Source organism: Dipodomys ordii, unplaced genomic scaffold, assembly GCF_000151885.1.
Source record: "Dipodomys ordii isolate 6190 unplaced genomic scaffold, Dord_2.0 Scaffold3, whole genome shotgun sequence".
NCBI lineage: Eukaryota > Metazoa > Chordata > Mammalia > Rodentia > Heteromyidae > Dipodomys > Dipodomys ordii.
The window spans coordinates 22,096,605-22,105,792 of NW_012267219.1; positions in this window are offsets into that span (position 1 = coordinate 22,096,605).

A 9,188-nucleotide genomic window follows, 5' to 3' on the forward strand; every position below is an offset into this window, starting at 1 on the left:
TCAGCACTATCAGGGATGGTCCATTTTAGGTAGGAAAAAAAAACTACCATCCCTCAGTAGTTATATTCTTTTTATTCTGTGGGTCACTGTGCTGGGTTTCAACATGTATGGGCACCATATACTTAAAGATGTTGATAGGTCTTTTTATTTAAATTTATTTCAATGTGCAGTTTAAAGAAAGGAATAAATCTGAGTTGGCATGACCCCAAAGCCCTGATCCTTTTGCCTATTTCCTGAGTAGCTGGGATTCGAAGTGAGGCTTACTATATGCTTTTCATTCTTTCTTACTTGATCTAGAATTTAGATATTTAGATAAAATTTAGAATTTAGATAAAATGCCTATCTTTTTCTCATTTTAGCATGGAAAGAACCTAATACTTTACCTTATTCATCAGAATGAGTGTATAAAAGTATGTGTTGAATAAAATTGCATTTCTTTAAATCTATTGACATAATAGTGTAATATTAATTAACCAAAGTATAAATTTAAGGATGTATGTCCCATTCAATAGTTATCTTCACAATTCCAGGATTAAAATAACTTTTATGTCAAATATGCCAAGTTTCTTGCTTTCAAAAAAGTGTTCAAAAAAAAAAACAAAAAAAATGTTCACATATGAACTAAATGATAAAAATATATTAAGCACCTGCTGCCTTCAGGCAGATTTGAATTAAATTCTTCTGTTTAGAATACTAAATGTCTAGATAGTAGAAATCTAAAATATTCTTGTTTGGCAAGACTGCTTCACTCCATTTCTTTGATGAGCTGATTATCTGTGTGGATTAAGTCAGTCCGAAGTCTGATATATTATTCCCACAAAACATACTCAAATCATTGATTAATTTTCCTAGGTCTTTCTTCTTTTGGACTCTAAGCTGCCAGCACATCACTTTCAGTATAGTAACATCATGACTAACAGTTGCTATAGGAAAGAGAGAGATAAAAGGTATAATAAGCGGGATTTGATGAATTCATGTGAGGTTGAAAGTAAGATCTAAAGCTGACTGAAAGGCATCAGGACTCATTATCTCTATAGGAAGTACTTTTATTAATTGAGGTTTTTGGATGCAAATGGTAGCTTTGAGAACCAGGCGATGTGAAATTTGGCATTTTTTTATGTTGAGGTGGAGATAATATTAACCATTCTAGAACTTAAGCTAACCATGTTAGAAAGGCACACTTGGGGCTATTAATCATAAACTTTGATTAAAACTATCTGTTATAAAAGACGGTACATTCATACAAACAAAAGTCCAGTTACTTGGGAACAGAAACCTGACAACTGAGCTATAAAAAAGATAGAAAAGAATGCAAGGAGAAGCTAATGGAAAAACTATGAAGAGTTGGTTGGTATTAATTGGCTTATTAGAAACAGCATAGGATTGTGAGCTTGTGAGCTTTAAACACCCACCTGACACACAATTCTTCATACCTGTAGATACCTTGGATCAATGCAAGAGAATTATATATATATAAATTTTGTTATGAAGAATGATATGGTCAGTGATAGTGAACTTCAGACAAATCCAGATGTATTTCAGGTTGGGAAAGACAAGGTACAGTGCCATTGTACATGGGAGGTGGGGAGTATATCCTCTCTGAGGAGTAAGTTGCCAGGCCCAGTGTTGTAAAGTACATAACCATGGTCTGCTCATAAAGCTTGCAACCTGAGCCCAGGGCCTCTTAGTATCTAAGCAAGGGAATCTCAAAGTGTCACTTCTAAAGCTTTTGAAATCAAGTGAATGTTCTATTGCATTTTAGGTAGAGCCTAGTGTTTTTCTTATAAACAGCTTCTAGATGTTAACTCTTTCCTACTAAACAAAACTGCTTTCAAGACTCCAAGACTTTCTTTTCTTTTTATCTTTTAACTTGGTATTGCAGATATTCTCATTTAAGACAACTCTGGCTTCTGTCATACCCATACTGGTGACATTCTCAGAAATTAATTCTATACTCTGGCCTAAGTATGGAAGAGAATTCAGATGCTAATATTTATAACACAGGGAAATGATGAATTAGTTCACACAGCAATATGTTATCCACTTAAATTGAACCAACTTCCAAGGAAAGCACAATATATTTGTTTGTAAATATTTAGGTAGATTAAAATAAAATCTTACTATATATTATACTACTGTGGATCAGACTGTCAATAACATTTGGTGTCATGAGTCCATTGCATTAATTTTCTTTCCAAATTTTGTGTTTACAACAATTTTGCTGAGTTGAAATTATCCACATCAATTATAAATGGGAAACAAAAGGACACAAAGTCTGTGTCATGTTCTTAGAGACCTCTTTTCATTGACATTTATGGTAGGTTATGATTGGCTCACATACTACCCATTTAACCTTTGTCATTTCCACATTGGTCTACTACTTAATATACTACTACTAGAAAACATATTGTTAACAGTTCAATTATTTAATTATATTCTCTTTATTTGAGTCTAATAATCCCATAAATCTATCTTTTCTATGTCACAATAAAAGTTTGCAGATAAATCTCTGAAGGAATTTGTTTTCTGTTTTTCCTCAATTCTCCATACTTTCACAAAATTGAATCTTTGATAGTTTTCTTGAGAAAATTATTTTAATTGGCATTGTATTATGAGGTTACTAGAGTTGAGGAGTATTATATTTTGGAAAGCAATAGAAATTATTGACTATTCCTTTATTAGTTCAATTATGGAAGTTAATAATTGGCCTAAGACCTCATTCTGTCACTCGAGACCCAAATAAGTTATTTATTCTGCAAGTAGAGCACTTGTTACTTATTTATATTAAGATGTCTTTGTATATTGTACATACTGTCCATTTAATATTGGACAGATGCTGGAAATTCAAAAATAAATAACACTTAGTATTAATGTTTAAATAGCTCACAGTCTAATAATAAAAATAAACAAATAATAATATATAGTAAGAGGTATAAATCAAATAACACAAGAATATAGATGAGGTGTTACACATTACACCTGTAATCTAAGTCTAAAGACATTCATATATATATATATATATATATATATATGTTGCCAGTCCTGGGGCTTGAACTCAGGGCATAGGTTCTGTTCCTGAACTTTTTTTGCTCAAGGCTATCACTTGAGCCCCAGGCCACTTCCAGCTATTTATGTTTATATGGTATTGAGGAATTGAACCTGGGGCTTCATGCATGCTAGGCAACACTCTACCACTAAGCCACATTCCCAGCCCCAACATTCATATATTTTAACATAAATATTATCTATGTAAGATATTATATAACTTCCTTAAGTTTCTGCTTTATATGGCTTCACATAAGATTGTGTTTGAATTATTCATCAGTATAGTCCTGGATTGCTGACATAAAACTGCCACCCATATCTGCATGCATCAATGAATTCTTTTGTACATTTGGGGGGTTGTTTTATTTTATTATAGAGGTGATATACAGAGGAGTTACAGTTATATAAGGGAATGAGTCACTTCTTTTTGAACAGTGTTATCCCTTCCCTAATTTTTCCCACTTTCCCTCTCCATTTGTGGTTTTGTGTGTGTGTGTGTGTGTGTGTGTGTGTGTGTGTGTGTGTGTGTAGGTACTTGGGATCAGCATAATACGTTCAGCACATTCCTCGGCATAAGTCAGAATGTTATCAACAATCCAGTTCAGCCTGTATTTCACATGAACCTGGGGTTTTTTCCTTCTCTTCTATTGTTTAGCTCAAAGGAAAATCAAATCAATTCATTGCTTTGCCAAGGAAAGCAAGCTTAGACTTGTGGCCAATGATCTATGGCTCTTTTCCAAGAACTTACTTTCAAAAGTCAAGTCACTATCCTTTTGTAGAGTTTAAAAAGCACCGAAAACAAATAAAAGGTAACTATAGGAAATTCCCTTTGCATTGGATGAAGCCCTATGCGAATTCTGTTCACTCACTGTGCAGTGCCAACTTCACCATGTCCATACAGGGTACTACCTCATGACTGAATGTGCCTATAAATAATTAAGGCTATAAATTACACAAGGAAAATAACTGTAGACTAAACTAAGTGCTCAAATATTAATTCTACCTATTGTGACATCTTGCTAGGAATTTTTAGCCATTTATACAGTCTAATAATGTTTATTTCAATTTAATTGTACATTTTCAAGCTTAGCTTATTAAGTTTTTTTTTTACACTGAAACCTTCTTTACTTTGAAAACTCATGAGGACTGTGTAATGAAAACTTTTAAAGTACTCTCATTGGAAACCCTGTGGCTTATGAGGTAGTCAAAAAGCTACCCAATTTTACTAGTACATTTTAAAAGCTATATAAAAGAATAAAATGTACATATTTATATGCTAGCGGCAGTATTCCAATATTCTTTTTAGTTCCAATAGAATGGCCTTTCATTAAAAAAAACGATAAAATTAAGAGACTTTCTGCAATGAAATAAGCTCCTTTCATGTTTTAAGTAGGAGAATGATTTATGGGCATAGCCAACTCTCTGTGGAACTGAAGAATCTCAAACTCCTCCCACACGCATCTTTCTTTTCAAGTTTAAGATGAACTTTCCCTTCAGTGATTTATAATGTCAACGAACTTTATAAAGCTTCAGAGCACATACGATTGCCAGGTAGCCACTGGGAACTAAATCATTACTTTTGTTGGGTTTCCATATAAGCATTGTAGTGGGGTTTTAAACTCAAGCCTTGAAAGAAAAATGCTCTATCACTTGGGCCACATATCCCTCCCTTTTTTTCAAATGAAGTTTTGATGTCTTGCTGATATTGGTCACATACCAAGTTCTTCCAGCTATGCCTCAAAATACATGGGATTATAGGCATATACCATACCACCCAATTTGTCTTTCAAAATAGGGACAAACTCAAATTGTAATCATCCTATCTCTTCTTCCAAAGAACTACCCTTGTAAGCCACCAGACTCAAATATCATGCCATATTTCTTTCAATGAAATACAGATTTGTCTAAATATATACTAAATGCACAGACAACTTGTATAGCAGAATTTCCATAGTTTTTAATGAATGACAATGTCTTTTCAATTAATAGAACTTGTAACATAGGCCTAAATGTGTATACGAGTATAGAATCTAGATTTAAGAGGCATTTCCTCTTAAGACTAAGACTGAATGCCATCAGAAGATTAAGTGTGCTTAGAAAAAAGTGAAGAAAAAAAACAAATAAAAAAAGAAAGTAATAAATAAGGGTTGATTAGCACTTAGTAAAGGCTCACTGTCGGGGCCAATTTTGGGCCAATTTTACTTCCTTTTTTCAATTTAGATAGTATGTTAACATACACATTTAGACATAAGTCCCACAGAATCTGCTCATGGTATTTTCATTCAATTTGACAGTGTTAATTGATTGTGGATTTATCTTAGTGTCTCACAGAAATTTTTATTCCAGGGAAGCCAATTAGCAAACTGAAGATGATTAGAGTACATTATTTCTAGAAAGGTAAAGATTGATAATTTATAGTTTATCATTTTTTTACTGAAAGTTTTTATGTTTTATATTTTCTCATTTTAACTGATATATATATATAAAGTATTATTTTCTTGTAGGTTTGTATGCTATCTAACCTAAAAAATGATTTGTTAATATGTACTGCCAATATAAATTCATACTTGTCCTTTTGTATTCTGTACATTTTTGCTATATGAATACAAGAATCATGAATATATTACAATGTGTCGAGGTGACTATACCAGAAACAAAATAATTTATTGTTTGAATTATCTTTCTTTATATCATATGAGTCCTTTGGAACATTATATAAACAAGGTGTGGGCTTCTCCCTTGATGTGTCTATATATTTTTTATCTCTATATTTTTTTAACTGGGCACAACTTTTTCTAATGTCTATGCCCATTATTCTGTCAAAGGTATTTTTCAATGTCATTGGATCCTATGAGTAGATTCTCTGATGTCAACAAACCCATTACCTAAAGTTTCTTTGCTTATAATTTGTGTGTAACCATAGATTTTGTAGAAGCTTATTCTTTGTATCTCAGACTAAATAAAAAATAATTTTGAGTAAATATAATGTTGAAAGTATAAAACATAATATTGTCCAAATATAAAGTACATATCTTAGTGGTGTATACTGTAGTAATGATAGTGTGAAGATAATAAAGTTTGACATTAGTTATAGTTTCTTCTTTCTAGTTCTTTTTAAATTTGTTTACTAACTTTCCCAATGTGGAGTCATACTACCTACTTATTATTAATTAACAATTATTTTATCATTATTTATAATAAAAAATTTTGTAATGGTTAATTACATATCTAGACATTTTAAAACAGAATATTCCTGCAGGGCACCTGTGGCTCAAGCCCATAATCCTAGCTACTCAGGAGGCTGAGCTCTGAAGATCAAAGTTGGAAGCCAGCCCCAGGCAGAGCAGTCCTGTGAGACTCTCATTTCCAGTTAACTACCTAAATACCAGAAGTGGCACTGTAGCTCAAGTGGTAGAGTGCTAACCTTGAGCTAACTAAGAGGCTCAGAGACAGCAACCATACCCTGAACCCAAGCCTCACAACCAAAAACAAAACAAAACAAAACAGGAACAACAACAGCACAAAAACACAGAACACTCCCATGACCTGTTACTTATTAGAGGCTTTTGTTAGCAACACTGCCAGAATTTTGAACAGTGCAAAGTTCTCAGTAAATACATAAATTGATTTTATAAACCTTTTTGTTTTGTTTTGTTTTTTGTGTCTGGTCATGGGGCTTGAACTCTGGGCCTGGGTGCTGTCCCTCAGCTTTTCAGCTCAAGGCTAGTGCTCTACCACTTGAGCCACAGCAACACTTCCGGCTTTTTTCTTTTTGCTTATGTGGTGCTAAGGAATTGAACCCAGAGCCTCATGCATGCAAGGCAAGCGCTCTATCACTGAGCCACCTTCCTAGCCCCATTTTATAAACCTTTTTAATTACCAATTTGAAACTCAGGAAACTGAAAACCAAAAAGTGCAATGTTACAAATAATAATTAGAGTTTCAGATCATTCTTTGGTTTACCATGCACATCCTAAGTTCCTGCTGTAACTCAAAACCTGACAAAGGTGCGAGGGGATTATTAGAGGAAAGCCAGAAGCTCATGCATACTATATAGTACATTAGTTGATAAAATATGTTATGAAGAGAAGCAACAGTCTGTTGCATTAGCTGAAACCCTGAACCTCATTATAGAAAGCACTTCAATATTAAAGTTAATAAGAAAGATATAATAGCTGTGAATGAAATTTTAAATTATATACTTTCAATAAGCAGCATGTTAGAATTTGAATCAAGTCTCGCGCAAGCACACACATATGAATTTGACTTCTTTTGGTAATAGAGTCTTGGATGAAGTAAACAAGTTAAGACCCCATTACATGGACTAAGATGAGCCATTCTGTCCATCTGAGAAGAGGAGAAAAGATGCAGCCAGGCAAGGGGAAAAGCATGTGGTGAGAGATGCAGGGATTAGATTGGCCAGTCTAGAAACCAAGCACCATCAAGGATTGTTACCAACACCAGCAACTAAAAAAAAAAAAGAAGAGGAGATGACAATATACACCCCTGTAAAGAGAGCATGACTGAGGACAAAAAGATTTTTTGTTTTTGTTTTAATTCTAGCCTTTATAAAGGTAAAAAAATGAATTTCTATTGCTTGAAACCAATTATACAGCATTCTGTAAAACTGATTTAATGGTACTTAGGAAATCTTGGAAAATCCATTTCTCCCAGCGTTCTCTCTTTCTCACTAAATCACATAATGTTTTGGGGGCTTGAACTTTGGGTCTTGAGCTCTTCAGCTCAAGGCTAGCGCTCTACCACTAGAGCCACTGAGCCACTTCCAGTTTTCTGAGTGGTTGATTGGAGATAAGAGTCCCAGGGACTTTTCTGCCTGGGCTGGCTTTGAACTGCGATCCTCAGATCTGTCTGCTGAGTAGCTAAAATTACAGGCATGAGTCACTGGCACCTGGCTTTAAATCACACAATGTTTTAACATCAAGTTCCATATTTTACTAGATATACTTTAAAAATTTCCCACACAGCATTTCTTGATTCCAATGAGCTCAGCATCAGCCTAGTGGTCCCTTTCAACTTAATAAGGACTTAAAAGAGACAGTGACCATGCTCAACTTCCATCTGTTTATGAAACCCAAAGATGTCCAGAGAGTGGTTCACATTTGAAAATGAAGGAGGTGAGAGAGGAATATGTTGAACCTCGCCATACATAATTTCTTCATTTTGGAAAGAGGATGGGAGGAGAGTGGAGAAGGACTTTATTTACTTATTTATTATTTTTGGTCCGGTGGTGGAGCCTGAACTCTGGGCCTGGGCGCTGTCCCTCAGCTCTTCAGCTCAAGGATAGCGCTCTACCACTTGAACCATAGTGCCACTTCCCGCTTTTTTCTTTTTGCTTATATGGTGCTGAGGAATCGAACCCAGGGCCTCATGCATGCAAGGCAAGGGCTCGACCACTGAGCCACCTTCCCAGCCCCTGTAGAAGGCCTTTAATGTGATTCTGAAGACATCTAAATAACCTTCCAAGGAGGAAAAATTATCCTTGAGAATGTACTATTTCATCTAAGTATGGAAGGGAATTAAAACCAACACATTTCTCTACTCAAGGATGTCATTTTTCTGTAACTGGAATATGAGTATGGAACAGAAGAGAAGTAGAGCATTTATTGGAAATTCATGAACCAGAGGATTTCACATTTATGCCTTGCTATTAATGTATACAATGTTATTCTGTCTTGGCAAAGTTAAATGAGAATTGTAAGGAGGTACTCATAATACGAATCTCAATAAAACAGACATATCTATCCCACAGATTGCATGCAGTGATTTGTAAAAAGTGGTGACTTAAATTATAGATTTACAATTATTTCTTTCGGCACCTTTGTCCCGGTTCCTTGGTGTTGAGTTTTATATAGTCTCCACACAAGTTTTTCAGGACTTCTAGTTAGGGTTATTTCATTTAATAATTGTTATATATAATTTACTTAAAAGAGTTTCACAGTAATTACACCATCAGCAGTAATAGTATAAATTGTAGTAACAGTCAAAGAGCTTCTTTTGTAGTGCTCCTTCATTTGACTTCTCCTTGGTTATCGAGCCTTAGCATAGATAGGTCTACTAACCTATTTGACTGTCCTTTTCTAACTTAAAGATAAGAAAGGACACACATAGCTTTAAGGGTCACC